Genomic DNA, 14,459 nt, shown 5'->3' on the forward strand with positions numbered 1-14,459 from the left:
ACAGAATATATATACGATGTTTAACTGACTGTAACGAAGTGTAAACGTGAAAATTGATTGAGATTGTGAGTACTGCAGTAAACTAGGTTGAGTCTAGTTTCTATAAAGTATAAATTCGTAATTTTTGGATAAGTGGAAGTATACTTTTATGATTTTACAAAAACGTGATGCAAAGCTGAGCTATTAGACCTGCTGTTAGGTTATATTGTAAATTCTATATCTCATGAACTACGAGGCCAATTGGGTTGGTTCCACTTCTGGAAGTTGACTCACTGAGTTAGGAACCAAACCCAAGTGGTCTTGCATTTATTGGATTTTTCGTTTACCGGGAATTGCAAATAACATTCTGTTGTGCATGAATCTGACTGATATGAGTTTACTGTAGTGTTTTGATCATTATGAGAAATCTATATGGAATAAAAATAATATAAAATATGTTCTGGAAACCTAAGACATGTATGTTTCAGTGGTGATTTTTGGTGAATTAATTGAGATGATATGATCGGTGAAATAGTACAATCTTTCAAGTAGAAATTCTGTCACAATGAAACTAGCTGCTGAGTTGTGTAGGAATGCATGAAATATGATAGTTTTTATATAATTGTTGTATTTTGACCAAAATACCCTTGCGGGGAATAGTTGCTAGTTTGATTGCCATGAATTGACCAAATTGCCCTTATGGGGAATAATGGTTAGTTAGTCTTTGTTTGTTGACCAAAATGCCCTTACGGGAATAATTGCTTGTAAGTATGTTATTAATACATGACACGAAAGTAATTGCTCACTCGTGTATCGTATCACAATTGTACTTGTTTAAATCACACACGGTTCACAAACGAAACACGAAACATGATACGTGCATAGGTATTATGTGCCGAGTCTAGAGACTCGTTAAACGTTCCGATACTTAGAAAATCTCTTTGTTATTTTAGAACGCTAGAGAGTTTTCTACGACGCGCATCACTCGGTGATCTAATTTGGAATATTCTTCGCAAACAGTGAGTTCACTTACCCCGCTCTTTGAACTGTTTTCAAACGTTTTTCACTTGGGGGAGATAACATACTCCGATAAACGCATTTTTGAGATAAACACATATTTAAGATTTTGTTATAAATTATATATATCACTTGTAGAGGCTAAGCGGCACGTAACCCTTGAAGTCCCACGCATCGAACCGGTTAATATTTGGAATAGCGAGTCACTGTTGAGTAGTACTACTGGGTTTGACAAACCCCACCCGACGCTAAGCTCAACTGGAGGTTGAGTGGGTGTAATTTTGGCTAACACTTACCATGGTCTGGGTTGACCTGGTGACGGGCACTTGATAAACAGTCAGCTTCGGTCTCGAACCACTTAGTAATACTTGTTGTATAGATTAGCTACCTATCGATATATAATTTGACATAACATTATCTGGTAACACTTAAACGCTGTAACGTGGTTACACACTTAAACGCTGTAACGTGGTTACACACTTAAACGCCGTAACGTGGTTACGCAAAACATTTAAACGCCGTAACGTGGTTACGCAAAACATTTAAACGCCGTAACGTGGTTACGCAAAACATTTAAACGCCGTAACGTGGTTACGCAAAACTTTTAAACGCCGTAACGTGGTTACGCAAAACACTTAACGAAAACGCTGAACTCAAACGCTAAACGATTTATCTTATATAACTTGTGAACTCACCAACCTCGTGTTGACCCCTTTTAGTATGTTATTCTCAGGTAGCCGAGGCGGGCGCGCGGTTTAGGAGCATGCATTAATTGTTAAACATCTTACTCTGCAAACTTAATTTTAACATTTACATTTGGTTTTAAGTCGTCCTGCGTGACGCAACTTTTGAATTAAGGTTTTACGCTTCCGCACTTATTTTTCATTTAAACGTTTTCTTTGGTTTAGTTATAACTAATGAATCTGATCCTGCCAGTTCACACCCTCTGACGGTAAAACTCCGTTAGTGGATTTTGAGGGTGTGACAGATTGGTATCAGATCCATTGGTTATAGCGAACTAGAAACTGCATGCATACTAGACTATAACCGCGACGACCCATTAGTTATAATAATACGCACTGCATAGGTTTGTGTAGTCTTGTAATCTTATCTCTTACCTCTTTCGCTCATACGCGCGCGCATACACGGCTTACCTGTAGGAATGTCGACGCCACCCTCATCATCATCCGATTCGATGACGCATGCTCACGGGAAGGAACCGCAGTTACCTACCGCCTCGCCACCCCGCGTAGTCCCGGAACTCGCAGCTCCCGCACCGAAGAGGTACCGCCTATCCGGAAGCCTTTACGAAAACAACGTTAGCTGGGATTGGTACCCTAACATGATCAGACGTATGGTCTACCGTGAACAAGTTCCCCCGTTGCCACACCCGAACCACCCTGCTTATCCCAACACCCTACCACCCATAACCGAACCTGTAGAGAGAGTTCTCGCAGCTGTCGTTTCTTGTTTGGAGCGTGATGTGGGTTACATGCGCTACACTAGAGAAAATGTTGCCAGACTGTTTAAAGATGGAACCGAGACTCAGGAGGAGATTGCCCGCATGGCAGCGGCAACGAAAGAAATGCAAGAGACTAGTGAGCAACAAACCAAGGTTATGATGAAGATGCAAGCCGAGATGATAGACTTGAAAGAGCAACTCCAAGAAGCAAGGACCCGAACCGAAATAGCGTTAGAACGTTGCGATATCCTACAAATGCAACTTGCCCAGAACGCAGCAGAACCCGAGGCAGAGCCTGAAGAGGAACCTGAAGAAGATCCCGAAGAGGAGCCTGAGGAGGATCCCGAGGAAGATCCCGAAGAGGAGCCGGAGGAGGAACCGGCTGAGGAGGAGGCACATTCAGAGGTGTCCTCCGATGACGACATCTAGTGATGATGACACTTAGATGGAGGGGTTGTCTCCATCCTAACTATTATTTTTCTATGATTTTAAGGATTGATTGGAAATACTTTGTAGCGAATACAATGGTTTTAATCATGAATTTTTATTTAGACTAATGTGTGGTTGTGATGTGTCCGCGGATGGTGGATCCGCCGAGCAAGAGAATAGAGATGTATATTGATGGGTTAGCACCACAGATTCAGGGTATGGTGACGTCTTCCAGACCAGCCACGATCCAACAAGCGATCCGTTTGGCTCACAAACTGACGGATCAGGCTGTGACCCAGGGTGCGTTACCACCGAGGGGTTCGACTGTTAAAGCCCGTGACAACCCGAGTAATGACCACGTCAGCAACAGTAACAACAACAGCAACCCGAACAGCGGGAAGAGAAAGTTCGACAACACCAGATCTTCATCCTCGAACCTCCCACCGCAACAACACTACCGTAAACCCGAGTTCACCCGGAGCTTTAACACTCAGAATCACAACAACAACAACTCCAACAACAACGGTAGCGGGCAGGTTTCGAGCGGATATGCTGGGAAGTATCCAAAGTGCAACAGGTGCAACTATCATCATGTTGGCCAGTGTGACCGTGTCAAGTGTCAAAGATGCGGAAAGATAGGTCACCAAGCGAAAGAATGTAGAGGAGACCTTGCGGCAAAGGGTGCTCCTAAGCAACCGACGACTAAGGGATGTTTTGAATGTGGACAGGAAGGTCATTTCCGGAAGGATTGCCCCAAGCTAAAACATAATGACAACAATGGGGGCAATGGAAGTGGCAGTAACGGTGGAGGAAATGGCAAAGGAAGAGCGTTTGTGATTGGATCGGGTCAAGCCCGCAATGATCCGCATGTGGTGTCCGGTAAGTTCCCTGTAAACGATTATTTTTCTTCTATTTTGTTTGACACTGGAGCTGATAGGAGTTTTGTGTCGAAAGCCTTTAGCCAACTTTTAGACCTTACTCCAACCCCGTTAGACGCTAAGTTTCCTGTTGAATTAGCTAATGGTAAAACTGTAGTAACAACTCATATACTTGCGGGATGTAAGTTGAAACTGTCAGGTCATGTTTTTGACATCGACCTTATTCCTTTTACGCTTAGTAGTTTCGATGTCGTTGTCGGCATGGACTGGTTATCCGAGAACCGAGCGGAGATTATATGCCATGATAAAATAGTCCATATTACCACCCCTTCCGACGAGATCATTTCGGTCCGAGGCGAGAGAAGCGGCATGACCAACAGCATCATCACCCTTATGAAAGCACAGAAGTATCTACGAAAGGGTCATCCGGCAATTTTGGCGCAGATTGTTGAGAAACCCGCGGAGGAGAAACGAATTGAAGACATACCGGTTGTGCGAGACTTTCCGGAAGTTTTCCCGGAGGATTTGCCCGGACTCCCTCCTATTCGTCAAGTCGAATTCCAAATCGAGTTGACACCCGGTGCAGCACCCATAGCACGAGCCCCGTATCGGCTCGCACCGGCGGAACTTCAGGAGTTGTCCACCCAGTTGCAAGATTTGTTGGATAAAGGTTTTATCCGACCTAGCTCATCGCCATGGGGAGCCCCTGTCTTGTTTGTTCGAAAGAAAGACGGGACTTTCCGAATGTGCATCGACTACCGGGAGTTGAACAAGGTGACGGTCAAGAACCGTTATCCTTTACCCCGAATTGATGATTTGTTTGACCAGCTTCAGGGATCGAGTTACTACTCGAAGATCGATCTACGATCCGGTTATCACCAGCTGAGAGTGCGCGAAGAAGATATTTCAAAAACGGCTTTCAGAACACGGTATGGTCACTACGAGTTTTCGGTTATGCCTTTTGGCCTAACCAACGCACCAGCCGTATTTATGGATCTCATGAATCGAGTATGCAAGGCGTACCTCGACAAGTTCGTGATTGTTTTCATCGATGATATTCTTGTCTACTCCAAGAACGAGACTGACCACGAAGAGCACTTAAGGATAATTCTGGAACTACTGAAGAAGGAACAACTGTATGCTAAAGTCTCGAAATGTGAATTTTGGCTTCGCGAGGTTCACTTTTTAGGACATGTGATCAACGAGAATGGTATCCATGTCGATCCCGGTAAGGTAGAGGCCATCAAAAACTGGGAAGCACCTAAGACTCCGACTGAAGTGCGACAATTCCTAGGACTGGCCGGCTACTATCGGCGTTTCATCGAGGGATTTTCAAAGATTGCTCAACCCCTCACCGCTTTGACTCACAAGGGCACTAAGTACAACTGGGGTGACGCGCAAGAATCCGCTTTCCAACTGTTGAAAACCAAGCTTTGTAGCGCCCCTATTTTAGCCCTCCCCGAGGGAACAGAAAATTTTGAGGTACACTGTGACGCATCTATACAAGGTCTCGGTTGTGTGCTGATGCAACTCGAGAAGGTTATAGCCTACGCCTCTAGACAACTACGGGTTCACGAGAAGAACTACACGACCCATGATTTGGAACTCGGAGCTGTGGTGTTTGCTCTTAAGATATGGAGGCATTACTTGTACGGTACCAAGTTTACCATTTACACCGACCACAAGAGTCTCCAACATATCTACGATCAGAAGGAGCTGAACATGCGACAGCGTCGTTGGGTCGAGCTGCTCAAAGATTATGATTGTGCCATCAAGTACCACCCGGGCAAGGCCAATGTGGTGGCCGACGCCCTCAGCAGAAAAGAAACAGAAAAACCCAGACGAGTAAGAGCATTGCAACTTACGATTCATGCCAGCTTACCCGATCAGATTCGCGATGCGCAACTGGAAGCTTTGAAAGATGAAAATCTTCCATCGGAACTCATGCGGGGCATGAACAAGCAACTTGAAACCAGATCGGACGGGGTCCGATATTTTGAGAACCGGATTTGGGTTCCACGATACGGAGAGTTGAGAACTCTAGTGATGGACGAAGCTCACAAGTCCCGATATTCTATCCACCCTGGCTCAGATAAAATGTATCATGATTTAAAGGCACTTTACTGGTGGCCGAACATGAAAGCCGACATTGCCACCTACGTGAGCAAATGCTTGACTTGTGCCAGAGTCAAGATTGAATACCAGAAACCATCTGGTCTACTGCAACAACCGGAACTCCCAATGTGGAAATGGGAGCACATCTCAATGGATTTTATTACGGGTTTGCCTAAGACACCGACGGGATGCGATACCATCTGGGTGATCGTTGACCGGTTGACTAAATCGGCACATTTCCTAGCGATTAAGGAAACGGACAAAATGGAAAGACTGACTCGAGTATACATGAAAGAAGTGGTGTCTAGACACGGAGTGCCTGTCTCGATCATTTCCGATCGAGATTCTCGTTTTACCTCACACTTTTGGAAGTCGCTGCAAAGCGCACTGGGCACACGTCTTGATATGAGTACCGCATACCATCCTCAGACGGATGGGCAAAGTGAACGGACTATTCAGACCCTGGAGGATATGTTACGTGCATGCGTCTTAGATTTCGGAAAGAGTTGGGAACCCCACTTACCCTTGGTAGAGTTTTCGTATAATAACAGCTACCACGCAAGTATTAAGGCAGCACCGTTTGAAGCGCTGTACGGACGGAAGTGTCGATCACCACTCTGCTGGGCAGAGGTGGGTGATAGCCAAATCACTGGTCCGGAACTGGTACTCGAAACCTCGGAAAAGATCGTTCAAATCCGAAATCGCATGGCAGCAGCACGAGATCGCCAAAAGAGTTACGCCGACAAGCGCCGAAAACCTCTCGAATTTCAAGTAAACAATCGGGTGTTACTCAAAGTCTCACCTTGGAAAGGTGTAGTTCGCTTTGGTAAGCGAAACAAACTCAACCCACGGTATGTTGGCCCGTACCGGATAACTGAGCGCATTGGTCCGGTGGCGTACCGACTGGACCTACCAACAGAACTCAGTGGCGTACACGATGTATTCCACGTATCAAATTTGAAGAAATGCCTATCTGATGAAACCCAAGTAGTCCCTTTGGAGGAACTGCAAGTTGATGAACAGTTACGGTTCATTGAGGAACCAGTCGAAGTTTTGGATTGGGAAACCAAAACGCTCAAACACAGCAAAATTCCAATCGTTAAAGTTCGTTGGAACTCGAGACGTGGACCGGAGTTCACGTGGGAACGCGAGGATCAAATGATGAAAAAGTATCCCCACCTTTTTGAAGGGCTAACCAAACACCGAAAACCGCGAAACCCGGCAAACCGTCAAACATCACCGGAGGTATGAATTAAATTTCGGGACGAAATTTCTTTTTACTAGGGGATGATATGACAAACTGAAAATTTTTCTTCTTACTCTTTCAGACTCTCATCACGACTTGACTCAAATTTTCGGGACGAAAATTCTTTAACATGGGAATGATGTGACAATCGTCAATTTCAGGTTAACTCCGTTAACTCAACTCCGTCAATTCAAACTTTATGATCGTTGAATCTATAACGTACACTTCATTACATTTAAACTAGGGTTTAAATGACGCGTAACACTTACTACATGTGTAGTCTTTCGGGATTTGCACCGAAACGCAAACGAGTTGACGCAAACGATTGATAAATAAACGATAAACGTAAAAACAATAATTATGTGATTATTATGTTTTAGGATTATGTGCTATGTGATAAAACTATGGTCATGTTAACTTATTGGGCAAGTATGATGGAATGTTCTAGAAAAACAACACTTGGAAAGAAGAGGGACTAGAGTGTAACTTGTATTATTATAAATACATCACTAATAAACAAACCCTAACTTATTATTAACCTACAACCCTAAATCGGCTCTCTCTCCCTCTCTTGATCCACGGCTGCCGTCCACCTTCATCACACACACACACATCAATCAAGAGATTAATCCAAGAACTAGGTGCTAGGAAGGTATACTTGATCATCTCTTACCTCCTTGTTGTGTAATTTTGATGTTTAATGGGTTGTATGTAAACCCTAACTCAGCCGATTATATGTATGTATGTGATCAATATGATAGTTGTTAGTTGGATAATAGATTGATAACTAGATTGATGTTGTTGCATGATTGATTGTTGTTCTTGATTTGAATTAAAACACAAACCCTAATCTTGTATGTATGGTGTGATTTATATGCATGGATAGTAGTTATGGTGTCTAGAGGGTTATATGGATGCATGATAGTTCATAGATTGTTATGATGTTGAGTTTTGATGTGAACAGATTCTGGACAGAATATATATACGATGTTTAACTGACTGTAACGAAGTGTAAACGTGAAAATTGATTGAGATTGTGAGTACTGCAGTAAACTAGGTTGAGTCTAGTTTCTATAAAGTATAAATTCGTAATTTTTGGATAAGTGGAAGTATACTTTTATGATTTTACAAAAACGTGATGCAAAGCTGAGCTATTAGACCTGCTGTTAGGTTATATTGTAAATTCTATATCTCATGAACTACGAGGCCAATTGGGTTGGTTCCACTTCTGGAAGTTGACTCACTGAGTTAGGAACCAAACCCAAGTGGTCTTGCATTTATTGGATTTTTCGTTTACCGGGAATTGCAAATAACATTCTGTTGTGCATGAATCTGACTGATATGAGTTTACTGTAGTGTTTTGATCATTATGAGAAATCTATATGGAATAAAAATAATATAAAATATGTTCTGGAAACCTAAGACATGTATGTTTCAGTGGTGATTTTTGGTGAATTAATTGAGATGATATGATCGGTGAAATAGTACAATCTTTCAAGTAGAAATTCTGTCACAATGAAACTAGCTGCTGAGTTGTGTAGGAATGCATGAAATATGATAGTTTTTATATAATTGTTGTATTTTGACCAAAATACCCTTGTGGGGAATAGTTGCTAGTTTGATTGCCATGAATTGACCAAATTGCCCTTATGGGGAATAATGGTTAGTTAGTCTTTGTTTGTTGACCAAAATGCCCTTACGGGAATAATTGCTTGTAAGTATGTTATTAATACATGACACGAAAGTAATTGCTCACTCGTGTATCGTATCACAATTGTACTTGTTTAAATCACACACGGTTCACAAACGAAACACGAAACATGATACGTGCATAGGTATTATGTGCCGAGTCTAGAGACTCGTTAAACGTTCCGATACTTAGAAAATCTCTTTGTTATTTTAGAACGCTAGAGAGTTTTCTACGACGCGCATCACTCGGTGATCTAATTTGGAATATTCTTCGCAAACAGTGAGTTCACTTACCCCGCTCTTTGAACTGTTTTCAAACGTTTTTCACTTGGGGGAGATAACATACTCCGATAAACGCATTTTTGAGATAAACACATATTTAAGATTTTGTTATAAATTATATATATCACTTGTAGAGGCTAAGCGGCACGTAACCCTTGAAGTCCCACGCATCGAACCGGTTAATATTTGGAATAGCGAGTCACTGTTGAGTAGTACTACTGGGTTTGACAAACCCCACCCGACGCTAAGCTCAACTGGAGGTTGAGTGGGTGTAATTTTGGCTAACACTTACCATGGTCTGGGTTGACCTGGTGACGGGCACTTGATAAACAGTCAGCTTCGGTCTCGAACCACTTAGTAATACTTGTTGTATAGATTAGCTACCTATCGATATATAATTTGACATAACATTATCTGGTAACACTTAAACGCTGTAACGTGGTTACACACTTAAACGCTGTAACGTGGTTACACACTTAAACGCCGTAACGTGGTTACGCAAAACATTTAAACGCCGTAACGTGGTTACGCAAAACATTTAAACGCCGTAACGTGGTTACGCAAAACATTTAAACGCCGTAACGTGGTTACGCAAAACTTTTAAACGCCGTAACGTGGTTACGCAAAACACTTAACGAAAACGCTGAACTCAAACGCTAAACGATTTATCTTATATAACTTGTGAACTCACCAACCTCGTGTTGACCCCTTTTAGTATGTTATTCTCAGGTAGCCGAGGCGGGCGCGCGGTTTAGGAGCATGCATTAATTGTTAAACATCTTACTCTGCAAACTTAATTTTAACATTTACATTTGGTTTTAAGTCGTCCTGCGTGACGCAACTTTTGAATTAAGGTTTTACGCTTCCGCACTTATTTTTCATTTAAACGTTTTCTTTGGTTTAGTTATAACTAATGAATCTGATCCTGCCAGTTCACACCCTCTGACGGTAAAACTCCGTTAGTGGATTTTGAGGGTGTGACAGGTCTTCTGCAGAGGCAGAATACAGAGCGATGTGTTCAGCTGCATGTGAAATAATTTGGGTTAAAAATCTTTTGATTGAGCTTAAGGTAAATGTTTGTTTACCTGTAAGTTTGTTTTGTGACAGTACTGCTGCAATATCTATTGCAGCCAATCCTGTCTTCCATGATAGAACTAAACATTTTGAGTTGAATTTGTTCTTCTTAAGAGGAAAAATTGCTAGTGGTTGTATTAAAACTGTGAACATTCAGTCTAAGAATCAAGTGGCTGATGTGTTCACTAAAGGGTTGTTGATAAATGATCATGCTAAGATGTGCATGTTGCTTCATATGCATGATGTTTTCGGCTATTGAATTGAGGAGGGGTGTAGAAAATATTCATGGTAAAATGTTATTTTCTATTTCTTGCAATTCAATATTGTTTTCTAGTTATAATTTGTTTAGTAATTGTTTGTTATATCTTTAATGAGATTCGGTTTATTGAGTTGGCTGGATCTGGTGGGCTGGAACGTTGGTGGGCTTGGAGCTTGTTGAGATGGGCTGGAGCTTTGTTGGGCCTTGGGCCAGTCTTCTTATCACAACTGAGATATTAGTTCTTATTTATCTCAGTTGAATTGAAGATATATAAAAGGGGGTGTTAGAGTTTATTATCTAACACACACAATAACAACTTTTTCTTGGTTCTGTTAATTCTCTCTCTGTAATCGATAGTGAGTGCTAGGGTTTGGTTCATTGTTCTATGAACTGATAACTTGTTAGATAGATTTGAGAGTTTGTAATAAGATCACTGTGTTGGTGATCTTTGTGTTGAAGAATTGTTGTCTTCCGCTGTAAGATTCAAGATTGATTGGTGAATAAAGATTTGTGTATTTCTGGTATCCATTGTTTTAACACATTTTCATAGAAATTGTGATACTCAACATTAACATATGAATTGTGGTTTTTATCTATATATATCTCATCTAAAACTTATGTATTCTCACCAACATTCGTGTTGACAAACTCTATTTTTATACATGCTACATGTACAACAAGTAATTTACATTGTTCAAGATCGAAGAATTTAGTTTTACCTTAGAATATTATTCAAAATACAAAACATGATGTAATTGTTGTTCTGTTTATTGAATTTGTGTACTTGTTTTGATATTAATAAATTAAATAATTATTGTCACTTTAATTATTGTCTTTCGAGTTACTGTCCAATCAATACGTTACGCCCCGGCATGTTCCGCCTTTGGTCGGGGTGTGACATAAACGAGCATTAGTTTGGCTCGAGCTTGATTGTGCAGTGTAAAATTAATACATACAAGTCTAAAAATTAAAAAATAAATAAAAATACACAAAGTTCGGGCTCGATAAATAAACGAGTTTTCTTAGGCTCGGACTCGACTCATTTCGAACATCTTATCGATCCGAGTTCGAGTTGTTCGTGAGCGGCTAACTTATTAAATTAACCTAAATCAGGTTTCAAACATGAGACCATAAATCCTAAGTTTTAACCATGAGAATCTTATGGTTTCATGTTCAAAACTTAACGAATTAGTTGATAGTTAGAATAGATTCGTAGACTAGATCGATTGATCCGTTTTCAATGTTTTTTTACCACAATGTACTTTCTTTTTGATGGTTTCTCTGAGTAAGTCATGCCTATAGCGTTAAAATCACAAACGGTTTACATCTTATCTCGTAAAGAATCACTTAAGTATTGGATGTAGTTTTAAACTTTGTTAAAAAAGATAAAATGTGGGTAATAATAATAATGATTTTTAACTTAATTTACGGAATATAAAGTTCATTCTTGAAAGTTGAATCCACCATCATGTGAATATTTTGGAATGTTTGGATACAGAAACAAGCTACCTTTATTTGGTCGAAATAAATATTATTCCATAAACACATGTGACATGTGTTTATTATGTAAACACCTTATTAATCATTTCTCATATTGTAAAAACTAAAAAGTCATTTCCACACGTCTTGAAAAAGGGAACCAATAGTATTGTTATAAAGGAGTCGAGCCCGAGCTTGTCTCGTTTTAATTTATTAAAAACTTGTGCTTCACACCCCGATCAAAGGCGGCGGAACATGTCGGGGTGCAACGGATTGCCCAGATACACAAGACACTATTTATAGTGACAATATTTAATCTACTCATTTATTTCATAAATCAATAATCAACACCTCTCGTTCACACAAACAATTTAATACAAGTAACATTTATATTGTTCATTTTACTAATACCCTAATAGTCTTGGTAACGTTTCTCATCAAGTCCTCGAGTCAACAAAAGTCAAACCTGTAACATTTCATAAAATAAAGTTTATCAACACAAAGGTTGGTGAGCAATTCATAAGTTTGAGCATATAAGTATATAGTAATAAAAAACCACAAACTTGTATACAAAACAATAAATAAAAGCTATAAACTTGGATAAAATAGTTATCGCTAAACAAGTTAGCGACACCTAGCTATAAGGAGATGCCAAATAGTCTAGGATTTTATTGACAATTGCTAAACACATTAGCACCACCTAGCTACAAGGGGTTGCCAAGTAGTCTAGGATTTTATAGTTATCGTTAATTGCATTACGTTAACGACACCTTGCCATAAGGGGTTGCCAAATGGTCTAGGATTTATAGTTCCACCATCCAAAAGCGATAAACACATAAGCATGTAAGCATAGAACACCAAATCGAGCAATCATTTAAGTAAAGTATACAATCACGTTTGTGGGTTTAAGATTCAATTAAATAAAACATTTAGTTTGATAAGTATGAAATGTCACCCCAAAACGGAAAATGGAAAAAGGGGTATGAAAGTACTCACATCGATTGATGAACCGAGAAATAAATAGATAAATAAATGAAGCTCGAACGGTAAATGAACAGAGCTGACTTGAAACGATAAACATCTTAGCTAAAATAAGTAATGTAATATATATTAATGAACTTGAAACCATAACGAAACTATATTGAAAACAATGAACGATGAGGTTTCGTTGTAAATCGGATTACCGGTTAATGATTAGGGACTCGTACTAAATTGATAATTTAAAATAAAATTATTATTTTATTGAGCTTTTAAATAACTAAACCACTATTAAATAGAAACGAGACGGGTTTAAATTAAGAGTTCAATTTCATAAAAATGAATTGATAATAAAGTTTATAATAAAATTATTAATGATAATGATAGTAATGATAATAATAATTCTAAAAAGATATGTTAGATATATATAGATATGTATAAGATAAAGATGATAATAATAATAACAATAATTATTATTAATAATATTAATAGAGTATAGTATATATAACATTAATTATCACTAAAATACAAGTAATAATAGTTATAGGATAAAAGCCTTGGTATTAATTTAAGTGTCGTCGGTAAAAATAATAATAATAATAGTAAATAATATTGATAATAAATAATGATACTATTCTCGATGTCGGTTCAAGTTCTAAACGAGTTCACAAATTAAATATAATAATATTATTGCTAATAATAAATGATAAGAAATATAATTTTAATAAATAATAATAATATGATCTTTAATAATAACATTACAACTTTAATATTTATAGAAAATGATAATAATAATCATATTAGTAATGAATACGTATAATAGTACATTTAAACATAATAACACTAATAATAATATTTATGTATTGATGTTAATACTAATAGTAATAATAAATTTATTAAGTATAAAAATAACACCGAAACCGGTCTAGTATTAGACTCGAACCCGAGACCTCTCGTTCAACAACTTATGTACAAACCAACCGAACCAAAATAATTAAACCCATAAGAACTTAATATATCCATTACCCGATCGTTTATCTTTTCCCCAAATTCAAAACAATCTATACACACCCAAATCGTTTCAAAGTATTTAACCAAAAATATAACCGATACTACCAAGACAATTATTAACAATTTAAATCCGATAATCGATATATGAAAAATTAATAACACCAAGATCCAAATTAGTTTACCTATTAGGTGATTATGAGGTCGTCGGAGATGAAGACACGGAGGGTTGCCGGAGCCAAACTCCAGCAGAGCCGAAAGAGAGATGGAGTAAGAGAGAGAGAGACAGCGAGAGAGAGAGAGACAGAGGCTGAGAGAGAGAGAGAGAGGTCGAAGAAAGAGGGTGAGCCGGAGAGAGAACAGCGGGGAGACCACGGCGGCCGGATTTTCGGTCGCCGGAAAAACGGAAAAAAGGGGAGGTGAGGGTGGTGCGTCGGGCTCGCCGGACCAAGGGAGGGAGGTGTTTGGCGGTGAGGATGGTGGATGTTCGGTGGTGGTGTTTTGGAGGTGGTGGCCGGAGGAAGAAAGGGTGGCCGGAGGTTGCCGGGACCGAGGTCGCTGGAA

Source organism: Bidens hawaiensis, unplaced genomic scaffold, assembly GCF_021521415.1.
Source record: "Bidens hawaiensis isolate Kalapana, Puna unplaced genomic scaffold, B.hawaiensis_p1.1 tig00010302_1, whole genome shotgun sequence".
In the NCBI taxonomy this organism is placed as follows: domain Eukaryota; kingdom Viridiplantae; phylum Streptophyta; class Magnoliopsida; order Asterales; family Asteraceae; genus Bidens; species Bidens hawaiensis.